Below are 20,474 nucleotides of genomic sequence, written 5' to 3'. Positions count from 1 at the left end.
AATAATGCTGAGGCGATACAAAAAGTTATCACAAAAGAGTAAAGTATCTTCCATTCTAACTTCAAAAAATGCAAATATAGTTCCACAATTCGAAATTCAAGACAAAACTGTTGACCAAGGATGTATTGACATCTGGAGATATTTTGATAAAAAAATGGCTAGAATGAAAGAAGTAATTACTCCAGCAACAAGCTCAAGCAGCAAATTTACAGATTTAGCAGTATTTGGAAATTCCATTTATTGGGCGTTTAGAAAACCTATTGGATTTTTAGCAAACCCATAAAATGAAACTACCTGAATTATATCAGTTACAAGTAAAATATTCCTTTATAGCCGCAACATCTGTCCCCTGGGAGCGAGTTTTTTCAAAATCTGGGCAAATAACGATTGAAGAAACCGCCTCACGGGAGAAAAGTTGAACATGATAATATTCGCAGTAATTTAAAAATATTTCTGTTCAAAAATAAATAAAACTTTTATTTAAAAAGGGTCTGGTAGTTATTGTACGATCATTTTTAGGTTCATCGTGGATTATATTTTTCAATGATTAGGTATACGTTTACATTTTATTTAGTAGTTATGGTTATTGAAAATCATTAGTTCTTAGATTTTATTTCAGTTATATAGTACTATTTATATTTATTATGCTATATTATTTAAAAATAGCAATTAATATATTAAAACACGATAAAACATTTGTGGTATTATTATTCCATTCCTTTTTACACATCCCCAGAGCATTCATTATAAAAGTAATCCTACTTCCTTTAAAATTATATTATTTATTACATGATAATAGAATTTTGTTTTCTTTTTTAAAGTTATCACGTGAATGAATATACATCTCTGTCTACTTATACTACTATTGACGAATATAAAGACATTTAAAATTTACTACTCCAAGCATTTGTCTCCGTCCTTTCCTATCTCACATTTTATACAGACAAGAATTTATACATCTTCGTCTGACATCACGATTGGAAAAAAACAGTCGAACCGTGCATTTGAAGGAAAATAGTAATTACTATTTTCAGTCGCTGTTTTTTTGACTATCGACTGTTTCGACTGTTTTCAGTCGATTGTTCCCAACGTTAACTGCATACTTAGTTTAGCGGCATCAGTTAGAAAAATCAGTAATGACTTATCAGATGTACTGTGTTGTGTTGTCTATTTAGCTCAGTTATATTTATAATAATAAAAAATGTTTCATAGTTTGTATAAATTAATTTTATAAAACTCTATAAATTATTTTGTGCCATTTTTTATATTATGTGTTAAATTTTAATATAGGGTGGGACAAAAGTTCCGCTAGCATTGACATAATTTCCGCTGAGTGACAATAATGGAACGATTATTTTCAATAAATATTGTCATTATTTCTGTTGGTTATTGTGGTGTATGCTATTATTTATCCGTAAAAAAATTTGGACATCTACACAACACAATAATTAAAGCGAAAGTGAGCTAAACCTCACATAACCAAGATGGCGCTCAATCAAAATGGTATCGAGTCTTTTGCCCCCCGTTAGTGTCAAATCAAAATGGTAGCGGGACTTTTCCCCATCCTATACATTGTTATTAAATATAAAAAAATCTATAAATTGCTTTTTAAAATAATGAAATTTTAATATTTTTGATTATACTACTATTAATGTTCGCCTTTTGGTGTTATGAAAAGCTATGTTTTGTAGCCTTGTTGAAGCTGTTCTCCAGTTTCTAGCTGATAATTTAAGAAATACGTAAAATATTACACATACCAATTTATAACACAATAGGTGTTTTTTAAAATTATCTGATATCCTATCTATACCAAGTTTTATCAATATATGTAAAAAAAGAAATTTAATATCAGATTGACAGTTTAATACCCGCCAAAGGCGACGGTAATAGCTGAACCGCAGGACCGAGTCTCGGAAAATCGTCCCTAACTTCCAGGAATCCTCGACTGCACCAATTCCACCTGCACAACTCCATTTTTTACCTACCTGTCTCGCGACCGACACGACTTCGCTCGAATTTTGCCGACGGATCGTCGCGATGCGCCACTGTTTACCGTCGACGCGAGACGTCGGTTTTTCTTCAGTTTGCCGCAACGCGTCCAACGGAAACGACGCCACGCGCCGCGATACCGTCGCCTACCCGAAACACGCGGACTCCACACGTATCCCGAAGCGACGACCGACACATACCCCCGACAACATTTGCCTTTTTCGTTTCGCGCCAGCTAATCGAGTGTTCTGTGGTGGTTGTTTATTGTTTTTTTATTGACAGTTTTAGCGAAGACAGTCGCCAGGATTTTCTCCGCACAGGGTACGTACCCGATGTTTCTTTGTTTCGGATGATTCCTCGCGTGACTAAATCATTTTATGCGGCCGCAAGGAAAAAAATGATAACCGGTGAAATTTGTTGATAAAATTGGTTGTTTATTTTTTATTCCGATATTTATATAGAAACCAGGAAAAAATAATTTTAAAACCATATTTTTTATAAAAATTTAACTATCCTTATTAAGTATTTATGCAGTAACTATCAGAATATAGGAATATTCAGTTTATAATATACTATTTGACTTTAAATGTTCTAAAATTTAAAATATAATTCTTTTAAAATTACACATTAGTTTTAGAGATTTTAAGGTAACTTTGTACATCTCGATTTTGTTTTAGTATAACAACTAACAAAAGGCTAAGTCATACGTCTAAGATTTATTTAAATCTAATCTATCTATATTTTTATAAAATATAATATATTTTAATTATTTATAAGTTAGATTCTTCATTTGTTATTAGATCTTTATATAGAAACCATAAAAGAAATTTGTAACCATATTTCTTATGAGACTTATAGAATTGCTTTGAATTTACTGCAATATCGATATTGAGTCTTTTTAAAATTACGTTTAATCAGATATCTATAAAATTATTTTAAAAATATCTTTAAATATATATCACATAATAAATAATATGTTTTAGATAATTTAAGGTAACTTAGAGTACAACTCTTTTTTGTTTAACTATATAACAACTATATAAAACCCAGTATTTGTAAAAAATTCGTAAACACTTTATATCAAAATGTTCGATATAAAGTTTATTATTATCATAAAATTTAAATTTATCGATAGTTTTATGTAGCATATAATTTTCATTCCGCCTAAGCTTTACTTAAACCAAATTTATCTTAATTTATATTAATTTATAATATATAATACATTTCAATCATTTATAAGTTTGTTTCTACATTTTTTATTCATATATGTATAGAAAAGCCAGAAATCACTGATTTTAAAACCATATTTCTTATGAAACTCCCAATTATTATTATAAACTTAAATATATTTATAGAATTGTTTTAAATTTACTGTAATATGGATAATAAAACCCATAACATTGAATGTTATTTCAGATATTTTAGAATCTTAAATATTAGACTTAATATCCATAAAAATATTTTAAAAATAGTTTTAAACATATATCAGATAATAAATCATATGAAGAAAATTTAGAAAAATTAGAAAGAGAATATTTAGAATTTTTCAGGTAACTTAGTACAACTTATTTCATTGTAACACTTGTAGATTTTATCTTGAATATCAAATATTATTTTAGCAATTTTCTTTTAGGAACTTACCTATATTTTTTATATATATTTTAAAGTCTACTTTTTACCAACGAGGGTTTATCTGGGCTGGACCTACAGTTTAACATGGGCTCCAAACTACAGTCCTCGCTATTAATATTATACCCCGCCTACTGACTAAGGCGTGATTGAGATCATTTTCCTTGTCGGATTTTATACTCTGGCCTCCTCAATCACAAGTATTAAATAATCACAAATATGAATTTACGACCATGCCCCAGCAAGATTCGAACCCGCGACTATCGCAACGGTAGGTGGACCGTCCTGCCGCCTTTACCACTGCACCAACCAAGCCCGCTTACATATATTTATAGAATTGTTTTCAATTTACTGTAATATGGATCTAAGTCTATAACATTGTATTTCACTTTAGTTGTTTTAAAATCTAAAATAATATTCTTTTAAAATTACATTAAATCTAATATCTACAAAATATTATGAAAATATTATAAAACTTATTGTCACATAATAAACCATATGATTTAGACATTTTAAGATATCAGTACAAGTCACTTTTGTTTCATTATAACTACAACAAGTCCAAAATGTTAAGCATAAAATACAGTTTTATGTACCATATGATTTTCAATAAGCCTAAGGTTTACTTAAACCACATTTATCTTTATTGTTCTAAAATATGATATTATCCAGTTTCAAAAATAAATAAAATTTGTTCTAGAGAAATTCTAAAATATATCAATTTAATCGCTAGGTATCTAATAATACTATGAGGGTATTTTATACATTTGTTATATAATACAGATCTATGGAAACGGATAAATTTTGATTCATATAAAAATATTTGTTCATAGAAAATTTTAACTCAACTTACCGAGATAATTCAATATAATCTGAATTTAGAAGCTACGATCTTAAATCTAGTATAGCAACAAAAATAATTAATTTATAATTTCTTCATTACAATATAATACAATAATATTTAATAATTTATAACAAAAAATCTACTAACAATTAGAAAGTCTGAAAAAAAATTTCTTATACTATTTTCAACTAACGCTGATGCAATGCAGTATTGTATAAAAATATTGTATAATATTTGATTTTGCTTTGGTATTAATATGTTTATTTATGAAATTAAATTAGTTTTAATATTTTTACTTTTCACTTCTTAAACATATTTTATACATATAATAAGTATTCGTAGATTAATACAGGTACATAGTTCATTATTTTTTGTTAATATGTAAAAACATTTGCACTGAATGAATTAATATTTTGTGCTATAATCTATATTTTTTTCTGTGTGCTATATGAATATATCATATATCATTATATATCACATATCATTATACAACACATTATCAGCTGTGGAAATGTCACTTACACGGCAATTTTATTTCTCTTCTTTATATTTCACGCAGCATTGTAAATGATAAATCCATCCGTCATTTGCACTGAATGAATTAATATTTTGTGCTATAATATATATTTTTTTCTGTGTGCTATTTAAATATATCATATATCATTATATATTACATATCATTATACAACACATTATCAGCTGTGGAAATGTCACTTACACGGCAATTTTATTTCTCTTCTTTATATTTCACGCAGCATTGTAAATGATAAATCCATCCGTAATATCATTATTACAATATAGTATATTTCCGATGCTGCAATTAACTGTGTCAATGATCTGTTGTCCAATTCATCATCAGAGGTATTTAGTGATTTTGATAGTCAAATATTTACTAAATATTTACACAAGTTTACTGTTGATTATGCGATTTTTAAAAAGAAGTAATAGCTAAAGAATTAAGTAAAACTGAAATAATTTTATTAATAAATATTTTAAATTGTGCAGTAACAATACCATCATGATAATTATTTAATAAAAGTACTAAAACCTGATGAGAGATGTCATACATCATAAAAGGAACTGAAATAGACTAGTTTGAAATACGACCGTTTTAATAATTATCAAAATTGGCAATTGGTAAACACAAATAAGTTTTACTTATACTAAAATATTTATTTATCGCTAATTTTTGATTGTTAAAAATTATTTTAAATTATTTACTCTTATTTCATGTAGAAAATGGATATGTGTATGAAGAAATACTTATACATATCTAATATAGCATTATATCAGTATAAAATCAAAATAGTTTAAGAAACTATTTTATTTAAAATATTAAAATATTTTAAATCAATACCAAATTTATTACTTTATAGGAATTGCAACGACACGGCAGTTCATTTTACTGCTGTTTTTTTTAACACCAAAACTTGTCCTGTATCATTCAGTGCCCACAAACCAGTTCAAGTTTTTTTGGATAAAAACAAGTTTAACTGATAAGAATTTTGGAATTGAAACGGACTTGTTTAATATATTTGACGATTTTTAAAAACGGAATAATATTTTATAACCGTAATGTAAATAAAATAATTATTTAGGATAAGCGAAGAAGAGGAGGTTGTTAGGAAATTATTTTTGTTAAAAATTGAACAGATCAAATAAAATAAAGGACACTTTTCCCATTAATGAAAAATATTTTTCATTAAATTCGAATATTTATTAGTTAATATAACAAAAAAAATACGGCGACATGTTATGTTATTTTTCATAAGAATAGAAAATGTTCGTGAAACTGACAAAAAAAATTAACCAGATAATGCCCCTGCTGAGACAGTTTAAAAAATAATGCTAAAATAAATTATTGAAGTATTTGATTAATTAGATTTAGTTCTTTATGACTTCTGGATTTTCTCATACCCAGTTAATATTTCATATATAACATAAAACTTAAACAAATTTTAAGAAACCATTTTAAAGTTTCCTTTTTACCAAGGAGGGTTTATCTGGACTGGGCCTACAGTTTAACGGGGGCTCCGAACCACGGCCCTCAGCATTAAGCCTACCGACTGGCGAGTGACCAACTTAGAAAACATCCCAGAAGACATTCGGTCTTACCCTGTCTGGATACTGGCGTGATTGGGATCATTTTCCTTGTCGGATTTTACAGTCTTCTCTAGGACAACCGCAAATATTAAACAATCACAAACATGAATTTACGACCATGCCCGAGCAGGATTCGAACTCGCGGCTATGTAGCAACAGCAGGGGGACCGTCCTGTCGCCTTTACCATTGCGCCAACCAAGCCAGCCTTAAACAAAATTGTTAAATATATTAGAAAATTATTGGTGCTTAATGTCAATCATATTTGTTTACATAATCCGCCAACCAAAATTGATAAGAGTAAGAATACAAATAGAATATGAAGAATACACTCAATTTTAGTGTCGTATCTTTCCATAACAGCACACTGGACAACACTCTCAAAACTTAAGGTCTTGTATAATCAGTTAACTCATAGTTAACACTAAAAGTCTAGTTTAGGCATCGCATATAATTTTTTTGAAATGAAATTATTTATAGAAATAAATATAAGAACGGAAAAACTATTTCGTTGTCAAATATTAACCAAACTTAACGGAAAATTGACTCAGGGTCATTTTTTATAGCAGCATATATTTTATACGTCTCTGGATCACGTGTAAAATGTTTGACAGCCGTGGCTTACCTTAAAATATGCGGGAATTTATTTTTATAATAGCCTTTGAGAAATATTAGGCCAAAAATAAATACCGTCCTGACTGTGACTAATATTTTACGTATATTTTTTTTAATTGAACATAAGTTTAATTATATACAACGCCGTCACAATCACTTGCTCTTGGGCAAGCGTTTAGCGAAAATGTAAAAAGATTAACGAGATTTTTAGATGATTTTAGAACTGGTATTTCGTATCAGGTGATTTTTATTTTAAAATGAATTTAGTGTTCTGAATCATGTTTAATTTTGTAGTATAGCACGAAGTATTTTAAAGGCAAATATATTGCTTTTATTAAAAGGCAATGTATTAAGTAAAAGCGGATTCTTTTAAAAATTGATCGAGATTGACATTACTTATACTTACAGAACATATATTTAGCAGTTGCGTGTGTTTTAAAAAGTAACAACTTTATTATTATCTAATGGTTCTTGTTATACGTAGAGTTTGATTATATATTAATTTAATATGTATTGATGTGTATTTATCAATTCGGGTCTTTTTGCATATGTGTGGGTTCATTAGTTGAAATAGACATTCAATTGTGCGTCAATTGATTGAACCATTTTAAGATGTTTGAATGTTAGTAAATTTTTGGGAAACATGTGCAGCTTTCAGAAAAACGACAAGCGCAACCCTTTTACATCTAATAAGTTCTTCCATAAATTTGAATAATACAAAAATGTATCTACAGAACTGCCAATTGGTCCATGTTACACCTACTCTTCTTATCTTGAATCTTTTGAAGGTTTCATTAGTTTTATTCTCATAGAAACCTTTCTGACAACTGCTAGGAAATCAAGGTTCGCTGACCAGGTTTGTTTTTGCTGCGACTTGGTTCATTCTATCTGCGTTATCATTCTGTGATGTTTCTGTTGGCGCTTGCAGTAAAACAGACGATTGTAGACTAATGGGGGGTGAATTTTCAGGACTATCGTTTATTAGTGAAAATTTTAATCACCATGGTAGTTTAAGATTATAGAGCTGCATCAAGAATCGCCTCCATCGCTCAATTGGCTCATCGTAAGATCCAATTAACTTTCTTAACGTTGTCATTGGTAGTTTTTTAAATCACATATCGATTTATTTTGCCGTATATTTAGGTTTTATTCGCACTATATCTTACTCATTTTTCATCTTTTACCATCTGTAAACATTCATGGCTTATCCAGGATACTATTTCTATGAATATTTGCTTTTATATTTCCTCAATATTAGTATAATTGAGCTGTATAAATGAATGGCATTTATTTCTTGAACGAATATATAAAATGCATTAGTCATTATGTAATTATGTATATAAATTAATCCTAACCAGACCAAGAGGCTCTTTGGTTGTTGTAAAACTACTAAAACAAATAAATATTATGTGTTTGTTTCTAAAGTTTCATTACGTTTTTTTAATATATTTGAATCGTATTTTACCAAATAATTGTTCTTAAATGCTTTATTTTAATTCTTAATGTTAATAATGACTCCCACATCTGCATGTTTATTGATTTAGAAAGTAATTATTACTGAAATAAATTTTAGTGTTTTCTATATCTCCTCTACTATTGCCTCCATATCAATTTTAGTAACACTACAAGTTCTAATATTTTTTCTATTATTTCTGGGATAATTTACTTTATCTAAAACCTTCCTTTATTTTAGCCTCTATATTAATTTTTCTATTCAATTGGCGGTAACATCTTAATAAGAGTGAAAGGATTACGTGTTTTCTAAAATTAATTCTATTAATGAATTATTTACTTTATTTAAAATTGCGCGTAATTTCTCCTAGCTGTTTGTATTTTATTACCTCTATAATTGTTAACAACTTATAAGAATTATAAGAATGAAAAATCATTTCAGGGATATTTTATTTTGGCTTACGTACTTCACACAAACACGTTGGATTACACTCGTTATAGGTTCTAGAGGAATATCGCGTTGTATCACTTTATTTGAAATATAGTACGGAGCATCAACAATGGCACGCAACACCTTATTTTGGAACCGTTGAATGATGGATATATTAGATTTGCTAGCGGTACCCCATAGTTGAATTCCCTATGTCCAAATGGGCTTGAGTATAGACTCATACAGCAATACCTTGTTATCTAATGATAACTTGGATTTGCGCCCAATGAGCCAATACATTTGATATAATTTTAGTCCTAGTTGTTTCCGTTTAGAGAGTATGTGCTTCTTCCAGGTTAGGCGTCGATCTAAATGCATACCAAGATATTTAACATGCTCTGCTTGGGGGAGTTGACGATGATTGATATTTACTGGTGGACATGTTCTTCTACGCAGGGTAAACGTTATATGCGTGGATTTTGATTCATTGGCTTTTATTTTAGCTCAAAACAGGCACAATTTCTCCTTCTTACGAATGCTTTCCTACCAGCTGCCATTGCCTTTATACCAATTTTTGTACCATTATCATTGTTAACAACTTAATAAATACGAAAACAATATAAATGAACGTATACTAAAAACACGCATACTTTCTCGTGGCTGTTAACGCTTTCCATTAATCTCAAACGCAGAAAAAATAACCACCATTCTATTAAAGAGCTCAGAAATCGCTCGCGCTCTTTGATCTCCGAAAGAATGTTAAAAAGGTTTATTAATGGCACGGTTAATGGTGAGAAGTTAAATGGGAAATAATATTGTGGTCTATCAGTGTTCAAAGAAATATAAAAAGAGTATGAATGAATATAAATAGATCGATTCCTGTTATTTGAACGAGAAACTCTTTCTATGATTTATAGGGGAATTCGTAGTATTTTTCTTTTATCTTGAGATAAATTTGGTGATTTACTTCTCATTATTTATTTTCTTGTTTTAATACGAGGTCTTCTTTTTACCAATTAGGGTTTATCTGGACTGTCTGACAGCTTAACTTGGGCTCCGAACTACAGTTGTCGGTATTAAGCCTACCGACTAGCTAGTAACCAACTTAGAGACCATCCCAGAATATATTCGGTCTCACTCAGCCGGGTAACAGCGTATCTGGGATGTAGTTATTGCTTGCCTGATATTACATTCTTAATTAGAAATTAGAAAATTGAATTACAGTTTAGACTATATGGCGTCTATTATGCTAAGCGATTATAAGGATTAATGTCTGGTGAAACTCTATGAACTAGGAGTGTTTTTAAGTGACTTAATTATGTTCAGACAAAATATTCTTTTGGAGAAATTTATTAATAAAATTGGGATTGTTTGAGAAGTATAAGTATTTCCTAATGATCGGTTTTGTTAATAACCATTTTGTATTTGTTTAGTAAGGCATTGTCCAAAACTGGCATCTAAAGTACCGTTAAAATCACTGATTTTTTTTAAAATATATTTTAAAGTCTCCTTTTATCAACTATGGGTTTATCTGGACTGGGCCTAAAATTTAATGTGGGCTCCGAACCACGGTCCTCAGCATTAAGTCTACCGACTGGCGAGTGACCAACTTTAAAAATCATCCCAGAAGACATCCGGTCTTACCCAGCCTGGTTACTGGCGTGACTGGGATCATTTCCCTTGTCGGATTTTACACCCTTGTCTAGAACATTCACAAATTTTAAACAATCACAAACATAAATTTACGACCATGCCCCAGCAGGATTCGAACCGGCGGCTATCGCAACAGTAGGAGGACCGTCCCATCGCCTTTACCACTGCCAAGCCACTGCCATTAGCCAAGTTGATAATTGTCTGTGGAATATTCAAGGACAATCTATAAATCCGGTTTGCACCTGTTGATTACTTGAGTAATACGTACTTGAATCACTACTTGATATTGGATATTTATTTAATGTTCATTTTAACGCCAAGAAACAATTTCTAATTCTATATATTATTTCAACTAACTGTTATTGAAGGGTTTAATAGGCGTTACATGCGTCAAAATCAATGTCAATTTGTTATTTTCAAAACATTGGATAGAAATAAATGCCTGTATTGAAATTAAAGCCTTGATTTTTTATGTAAAAAATATTGTTGACGCCGAATTGGCACATAATAAGTATTATGGAGAATATGTGAATCTCAACGTAACTGTAGAGCCTTCTTTTTCAGTTCCAAAGTAAACATTTAGGTTTTTACAACAAAATTATGTATTCGCTGTTAATCAATCCTGTATCATTTCTGCAAGGTAGTCAGCGTTACCCTCATGCCCATATGAGATGGCAGCTACATGACCGAAACAGATTTGAAATTGAATGATTTAATTTTGCCAATAATGTTTGGGCTATATGGTCAAAATCAATGTTGATTTGTTATTTTCAAAACAATGGATAGAAATAAATGCCTGTATTGAAATTAAAGCCTTGATTTTTTATGTAAAAAATATTGTTGACGCCGAATTGGCACATAATAAGTATTATGGAGAATATGTGATTCTCAACGTAACTGTAGAGCCCTCTTTTTCAGTTCCAAAGTAAACATTTAGGTTTTATAACAAAATTGTGTATTCGCTGTTAATGAATCCTGTATCATTTCTGCAAGGTAGTCAGCGTTACCCTCATGCCCATATGAGATGGCAGCTACATGACCGAAACAGATTTGAAATTTAATGATTTAATTTTGCCAATAATGGTCTCGGACAGAGGGTGTTTGGGCTATATGAAACTAAAGTTTTTGAGTTTTAGTGTTTTAAAAACAGCAAATAGTTCCGCTCAGAATACGACTTACCTTACCTTATCGTAAACATCTCTATTGAAAGCACCAATGAATATAAAGTGATGATCCCTGTATCTTTCTTTCCTTATCTGTGCAAACAAATTACGAATGTTCTGTCAATTAATTTTTAAAAAATTACATAAATGTTTGTTTGGAAACAGGAATGTGTCTATCTGAAAGAGTAGGGATTTATTGAGGATTTGACGCTTGATTTATAATCAATACACATTAAGTGTTTCAAATAAAATATCTATATTTATTACTGATCTTAGCACCGATACCTGTAGGACATCGTTTAGCAGTTTAATTCTGGTTTTAATATTTTCAAGAAAGTACCACAAGGTAAACACGGACCTTTCGAAAGACGTAAATAACGTCAGACCATCGCGGTGTTTCCAAGCTCGTAAAGTGGCCGTAGCCGAAATTCTTATTTATTTTTCCGACTTTCCACCGAAGAGATTTACAATTCGGATAGGATAATAAACAAAGCAATTAACTCCGCCTATAACCGAGAAGAATGTTGCAGGCTTGTCCGATAAATAGCGAGAGTCCTTTTGAATATTGCAGGAGTTTATTTTGTGAAGTTTATGATGTTTTTCCATTAAGGTTGCCGAGTGGAGAACGATTCGAAATAGGTTAATTTGATATGTCTGCAGTTTATTTTAAAACTGAACAGTGAACATTTTCAGTTTTAGATAATCGACTCTAATTTAGAGTTTTTATGTGTAATCAAACTTTCTTTATTATATAGTATTTTTTCAGTTTTCAAATTTACTACTAGATTTATGGTGTGTAAATTTAAGATTTTTTCACACACTTCCAATGACCGATGTTTTGATTTATGAATCTCATGGCGAAAACAAAAATGGACCGGAAAATGGACACTTAACTGCGAAAGGAAAGTCATGCGATTCTAATGACATAACACAGAGATTGAACACAATCATTCTAGCGTCGCTCTTACATTTTCATACGCCAGGTAAACAACGATTTATTTTTTGCCTCAAAACAGGCCTGTCATCAGTTGCTGTCCACTCAGAAGACGATCTTTTTGATTGTGGAGTGATGTGATGGATCCATGTTTTATCCATTGCCACATATCGATGCAAAAATTCCGGTTTGTTACGTTTAAGCATGGTGAAATACTGCTCAGAATCATCAACACGATCTTGTTTTTGGTAAACAGTGAGCAATCGCGGCACTCATGCAATTAGCCAACTCACGTAACTTCACATCTCGATCATTCGAAACGATTTTGTGATTTTTTTTATGTTTCCTGGTGTTATCACCTCATTTGGACGTCCCTGCGTTCTGCATCATCGATGTCTCTACGACAACGTTTGAAGTCAACAAAAGAACATTTTAATGATGTTTCCGATGGAGCGGGGTCCTTATAATACTTTCAAGCGATTGCTTCAAGCATTCTTTTGAAAATAACAAATGTGGTATCAAATTTAGCACAATAACTCACAAACTTTTGAGTAGAATATTATGAAATTTTAACAGCGTTCTTTCGAAGGTTATTACTAAATTGGGACATAATAAGTATTATGGACACCATGTGTTAGGGAAATTAAGTATTGTTGAGGTATGTTGAATTTAAAACTAATATTGTATCGTTTATAATATTCTTGGAACCGGCCTGTCAAAATTGTGCCATTTATTTACTACTGTATGTATAGTGCACAATTAGCTGCTTCAATTACTTACCTTTTTACAACAATTTTTGTTACTTTGCTTAGTTTTAATTAATTGAGATTCCATTGATTTATTGTCTTCAAGCCAACCTTGAGCTGTAAATTTTGTGGTGGTATTCCTGACAAATGTAATGTATTGAGGGATTTAGTCGGATAATTGACTTCGTATACATAGGTATTATTATTAGGTAAGAATCGATAATCGATCGCTTTATTGCTTTAAAAGAATGGATTTTACAATCAATTTGTCTCTAAATTTTTATGTCTAAATCGTCCACATCTTTATTTTTCTTCCACTTCACTATCGTTTTAATGTTGTCAATTAAAATAAGGAAATATGAATTAATCAGTGAAAATGGGAAATTACTGGAAATAAAATGCCAATAACGCCTTTGAAAATCCATCCACTTATTTAACATTTTGGAATGCAACTCGCATATTCATTGTTAACTTTGGAGGTTTCACATATATTCTATTGGCAGCTGTTGATCTGGAAAAGACTGCTAGTGTTTGGCGGGAACCTCCAGCCGGTGAAATTAATATGTCAATATTTTTTGAAGATCACTATACTCTTATAGAGATATTCTTACTTCCTCGTATGATTTTTTCAAACATTTTCTTTTACATAAACCTTACCATAAACACAAAAAGGAATGCGTTAACCAAATGGGTTTTAAGTTTTCAGTAAATTTGAACACAATACAGTAATGTAAGAAGGACTATACTCTATGTTCGGGACTATGTTCTATAACTTATCGCAACTTAGTTATTAGTATAAAATATACAAAAAATATATACACTACCGTTCAAAATATTTGAAAAAAATGAAAAGTGTAATTAAAAGACTACACTGAAACAGATAAATTGTAACACTCAGGTTTTAATCAAACTTTATTTAAAATTAGTTCAATATATTTAGTATAAATAAAAAGAAATGAATACATTTTGGTTAAATTTTGGCTTTGTTAAATTATTCACCCCTACATTAGTTACTCGTTCACACATTTTCCATCCTTTCAGCCGTCCATTGATTTTACAAGAATTCACATAGCCATGGTGAGCCCGATCAAGTTAATCTATTTCAATAAGAGAAATGTCTGATAATAATGATGTCCATATTATTTTTAGCTGACTTCAAAAAAGGAGGAGGTTCTATGTTCGACTAAATTTTTTTTTCAATGTATGTTCGCCGATTTTTCTGTCAATTATGGACCGATTTTGAAAGTTCTTTTTTTATTCGAAAAAGTGCACTTTCGAGGTGGTTCCATTTGAACCATGTTAGGATCAGATGGGGGCAGGGGGGGATTGAGGGAAAGCCTCAAATTTCAAAAGCACATACAATGTTATCACATATTTGTTATCTAAAGTAATCAGATATTTGGGTACAAAGTTATTGCTGAACTGATATGACGAAAAATCGGAAGTAGTTCAGTGTAAAAACCATTCAGTTTGCTTTTTAAACACTAACCATATCACACGAGAGGTCGTAGAAACATGGTAGGCAACTGTTTCTATAGTGTAATAATTAAAACAAAATTAAAAAGGAACAAAACAGATCTAATTTAATATAACTGTTTCGGCAGGGTACCGACTTCAAACTGATTTTTGTTTAGTTATTACAATGATTATTACGTACATATTTTATAATAGGATGCTTTTTTGTGTTAAAAGCCTAAGTTTGATTATTTCTTACATTTTAGTGAGTTTCTTATTTACTTTCTGGAGTCGGTCTTTTTTTTTGTAAAAATATTTTGTCCACTATTTTCATAACATATTACCAGATTAATTTTTTTCAAAGCATATCCACATAAACTGTCACGTCATGTATTTGAAATTTGGACCTAATCGTCCATTGAAAAATTTTCTATATATCTTCTGTTCAGTTTTTATGTATTTAGCCAACTCCAGTCTATTTCTCTAGTAAGTAAGAGTTTGTCTCGATTTTTGACTGCTACGTACTCCTCAGACCAATCTCATCTTGTTTTCTTTTAGATTTAGAAGATGAGATCTCTCCCGGTCTTGATTTATTACAGTGTAATATAATTGATCCTTATATGAAGGTGGGACTTGAATATGATTGATTGAATGAAAGATTGAATTCTCCTCCAAAGCTTTTACAACAACAAAAAACAATGATTTTGAACAATGATTCGTGACCTTCTCTGATGTTAAACAGACATAAGAGTTATGGGAATAAATAAATAATTATGTGATTTAAAAAATTGTTGAAAAATACGAAATACTTCATTCTCGCCTCTGGAGGATTGTTTCATTGTAGGCTAGTCGCTCGCGAATTTCTTTTACATTTGCATTTTTTACTACATGATTTAATGCGCAAACATTTAACCTCGAACGATGTCTGATATATCGTCCTCCTGAAGAGAAATTGCGGAAGCCTCACTTTTAACATTACGGATGAGCGAGTTTTGCAGTAAAATATGACACAGTTTCGGTTTTATGACGTCGAACGTCTTCGTTCAATTTTATTTGAGCGGCGTACGTACACGACACTTTTACGTAGGAAAAAAACCTTTTTATTTTATTATTTACCTGAAAAATTGATCGTATGTTTTGTGCGAGGTTGGGGGATGGTAATGGCACTATACCCGCGTCGTTTAGAATGTTCGTAAGCCTCGCAATGAATGTGATAGTGATGTTCGCCGTATTCTAGCGGCCTGTGGCAATTTTGACATCGGTTTCTCATGTTGTTAAGTTTAATATAATTATTTCTGATGGAAGTAAGAATCAGCAGTGACGATTACAAAATATAGGTAGAATATAGTGGATTAATTTATGTTTACAGATAACATGTTTCCTTAATACAAAGATAATTGAAGAAGAACTAGTGTTTACTTTATTATTGATTTTTATAGGCTTAGACAGTACATTTTATTTAATTGCTTCACATGTTCTTCTAAATTTTGAATATTTATTTTAAATCATTGCTATTACTGACCCCAAAAGCCGATTTCTGGATTGCTGTTTCCTATATATGGAGTAAATGTACTTAACTAGCCCTATTTACTCAGCTATTATGTTCATTGATTTCGAATGTATATGTAATATCATTTTAATCAACAAGATATCTAAATTTCGTCAAGTTAGTCAGCACCAAGTAGGTTTTAAGATTGTTTAAGCTTGAATATAAATTACATGCACAATATTTCAGATTTGTTAAGAAGATAATTAAAGTATATTATAAGTATATAAAATAAAAAATAAAAGTATATAGTAATTTAAGATAAAATTCGGCTACAAAAATACGTACGGTTAACATTATTTATCGATGTGAATACAAACCAGGAAATGAAGATATGAGGAAGATTCTTGTTAGTTGCGTTTTTCTGTTATTGTCCTCCGAAATCACATTTTCAGTGGAACGTTTTTCTAACATGACAAATTGACAATAATTTGTTTTTGTTAATTTCACTTTGATCAATGTCATAACATGTCAACTTATTAATAATTTTAACTCCCTAGTATTTTAGAACACTTTAGTATTTTACCAAAACGTATATTAAAAGAAAAGTTTTAAAACAAGTTTTATTAAATATATGTCTCATAAATAAATGAATCTTTTCCAATTTTATGGAGTTGCGCCGCTTATGAGGAAGCTTTTTAAATCTCTTCAAATAATCAAAGAACTTCCAGCCAATTTAGAAGCTGATGAACTAGCCATTTTCTGACGTATATATGCGACGGGAAAGAACTAAGAGGAGGTAAAATAGCTACAATACGAAAAGTTGATCTACTATGACAATTCAAATTGCAAAAAGTCATAAGTTAGTCTGGAAGAATTAATAACGATTAATAAAGAAAAAGAACTAATATTCACGACCATAATGTCTTACCGTGCAGATGGTGCATATATAATTTGCTAAAAAACAATAAAATTGTTACTGCAGGTGCCTATCAATATGAATTGAACAAATTAAATGATATATCATTGCAAAAATTACCAATAAAAGCCAACAACAGATGCAAAGTCATCTTCATTCTGTCAGGCCATGCATTGTAAGTGTTTTGAAATATATACTCTTGCAGTTCGAGTGGAAAGTTCTGCCATACGGAATCTACTTACCAGACATAGCGATCGAAATGCAGAAGTGAAAAAATGGATCATTTATAGGATCGCTGTGAAACCAACATGGTTTCTTTCGATACGATATCGCTTTGTTTTCAGATATATATGAAAAACGTGTAGAAAATGACGGGTAACATGATGATTAATACACATTGTATTTCTTTCCACTAACTAGATTTTTAAAGTGAAAGAAGTTATTAGAATACGTGCGAGCACACATATTGTCTTTTGACAGCGTTGCTTTGTGCTGTTTTTTTCGATCATCTTTAGTTCTATGGCTTATTCCAATTCATGCTTCATTTTTGTTCTGCAGTTATTTTCTGTAATTTCTGTTGATTGGTCCTATTATGGTTCTTTCCTTTTTTCTTCAACTAATGGTCATTCAATTCTTTCTTCTTCATTAAATTCAATACTTTCTCTCAGCAATACTTTATTCTTCTCATTTTCAATAACACTCTTTTCCTCGGTGTTCATTCAGATTACTGTCAGACTGTCTTTTCGTTGTGGATGCACGGTTTTTTATCGCTGAAGCTCCTCCCTCGGGTTCTTGGTGGTGGTGGACAAAGCTGGTGCAAGATACCCTTTTCTGTACCCCGATTCGTTGAGAATATCTGGGTGGGAAAATATGTTCCAGCTAGGAAGTTCTCACGCTGATAAACCATGTGCGTTTCGGACTCTTAAGGAATTCCCAAAAATTCCACGATTTCGGGTCTTCTTAATATTTATAGTTAGGCGCCATCAAGAGTCCTCTACCAGGTCTAACACCCGACATGTTTCATCTAGCCTCGGTACCTGAGACCTCGTTATCCGAAACATTCGACAACGAGCTGATAGGAATCATCCTTGTTGCACTCGTCTGTTGTGTTTACTTGCTATTTTTTTGCCTGTCTATATTTACCAGACGTTCAATATACTGCGAACGTTATTTTTTTTATCAGGTCATAATTCTTTTCCATGTCATATATATTAAAAACTTCAGTTAAAAAGTCTAATAAATTAGACCCTCTAACAATAGAACCGAAAAAAGTCTACAATTTGGGTAACTTACATTTTACAGGGCTGTCCCAACCATTCATAATAAATTTGCGTCCCAACACTTAATTTTAGAAATACATGGTTTTTGTTTTCTACAATTCTACCACAATATTATGTCTTAAACATTATCAACATTTTATATTTCTTTAAAACAACTTAACATTCTTTATGCATTACACTCTCATTAACAATATTAGGTTACTGAAATAGGGGGAAACAAACTAATCCTTGAGTTTGTTTTATTAATAGAACTACTATAGAAAAATGAAAAATATTTACTAAAAAAAGTCGGAAATTTCCCCCATGTTAAAATCCGAATTAACGAAGTATTTTCATTAAATACTTATCAAGCTATCGTCAAGATCCCTGCTTTATGTTCGTATTGGCGCAGGTAATTCGATTGTTTATTGTTCGAATGGGATTGTAAATTTCTTCTTCGTGGACATGGAAAAATAAATACAGCAGAGTGATCACGTCGTTCTAAGCCGGTCAGAGAAGTTCTGCGCCTCGGTTTTTAATTTTCAGTCTATGTTTATGTTTGAAGAATTTGATTCATTCGATGCATCTAAGAATAGAAATAAATGTTTCTTTAAATTTTTTGTTTCTTTTATTTTAACCAAATGGCTAAACATCAGTGATATATCAATGATTGGTGGTAGTTTTCTGTTTTTATAGGAACAAATATACAATGGGCGTACGTGTGTGTGTGTTGTTAATTATGTGAAACAAAAATAGAACCACAACTTCATGAATGCGGGTAGAGTAAAATTTGTTATGTGTACTACTATTGGTTGCTAATTTTGGATTAAAAATAATAACGGAATATTATAGGATGTTGGCCACATATCATGTCCAGTAAAGCGCTGTGGTAGAAGTGAATAAATGTAGAATAGTGAAATCTGGTATTGATTCAATTTTTATTCGATGAGGGTTTAATTTTTATGATTGATCGCTCAAGAAACCATTAATAATTATAATGGTTTTATTTGGAAATATAAATATCCACATTCGAGATGATTATTCGAGTGACATCAGAATAAAGTGTTAAATAAAGTGAGTTAAACGTCGAAGATGAGGAAAGGAAGAAGCTAAAAGACTCAAGAATAAATCAACCATTAATTAAATATAAATAATTGAATATTAGGAAAACAAGTTGATGAAGACGGGAGGTATAAATTTCACAAAATTCTTTAAACAGTTTTCTAGTATTTTATTCCAAGAACTAGAACAAGAAGAATTGAAATACTCCCAATATAACCTGCTCATACTTTTACAAACAACATTTAAAGACCTGTCATCTCAATGTATTTAAATTTTGGGTTGTGTGGGCAAGAGTCTCGCTACCATTTTGATTTGACACTAAGGAGGGGTAAAAGTCCCGCTACTATTTTGATTGTGCGCCATCTTGGTTTTGTGACGTTTCGCACAGTTTCGATTTAACTATTGTATTGTATAGACGTTCATATTTTATTATGGATTTATTAAAGAATTTATTTAAAAAGTTGCTAAAAAACATAATATTTATCCCCTTTAAAATATTATTTAATCGAGACAAAAGATATTAGTTTGTCATATCCGATACACTTCATAAATACATTATTATTTGCATATTTGATAGCAGCATCAGTATTTGACGAAATTATTGACAAATAACTCGGATTATAGCAAAATCATACTCTGATAATATAAAATATTTTTTATGCATTCAGTATCCATATATACTGCAAAGCTGTAGATATTCGGAGCAAAAACACCGGAGTTATTTTTTCGTTCTTGTT

The 20,474-nt window shown here is 30.7% G+C and overlaps 1 protein-coding gene across 2 annotated transcripts in view; it reads left to right on the top strand.

Moving 5' to 3' along the window:
* Positions 1 to 2,062: 2,062 nt before the first annotated feature.
* LOC143198205 (heterogeneous nuclear ribonucleoprotein C-like 3) overlaps positions 2,063 to 20,474 on the top strand; it is a 608,535-nt gene continuing 590,123 nt past the window's right edge. The window contains exon 1 of one of the 2 annotated variants that reach the window (XM_076407314.1): positions 2,063 to 2,310. The gene's annotated coding sequence lies outside the window, so the exon portion shown is untranslated. The remainder of the gene's footprint in view (positions 2,311 to 20,474) is intronic. The other variant, XM_076407315.1, reaches the window with a different exon arrangement.

Source organism: Rhynchophorus ferrugineus, unplaced genomic scaffold (assembly GCF_030347505.1).
Source record: "Rhynchophorus ferrugineus isolate W39M unplaced genomic scaffold, kcgeb_rfMv2 rfM6, whole genome shotgun sequence".
Lineage (NCBI taxonomy): Eukaryota > Metazoa > Arthropoda > Insecta > Coleoptera > Curculionidae > Rhynchophorus > Rhynchophorus ferrugineus.
The sequence above is the reverse complement of the archived record's forward strand: the minus strand, read 5'-3'. Positions and strand labels throughout refer to the sequence as shown.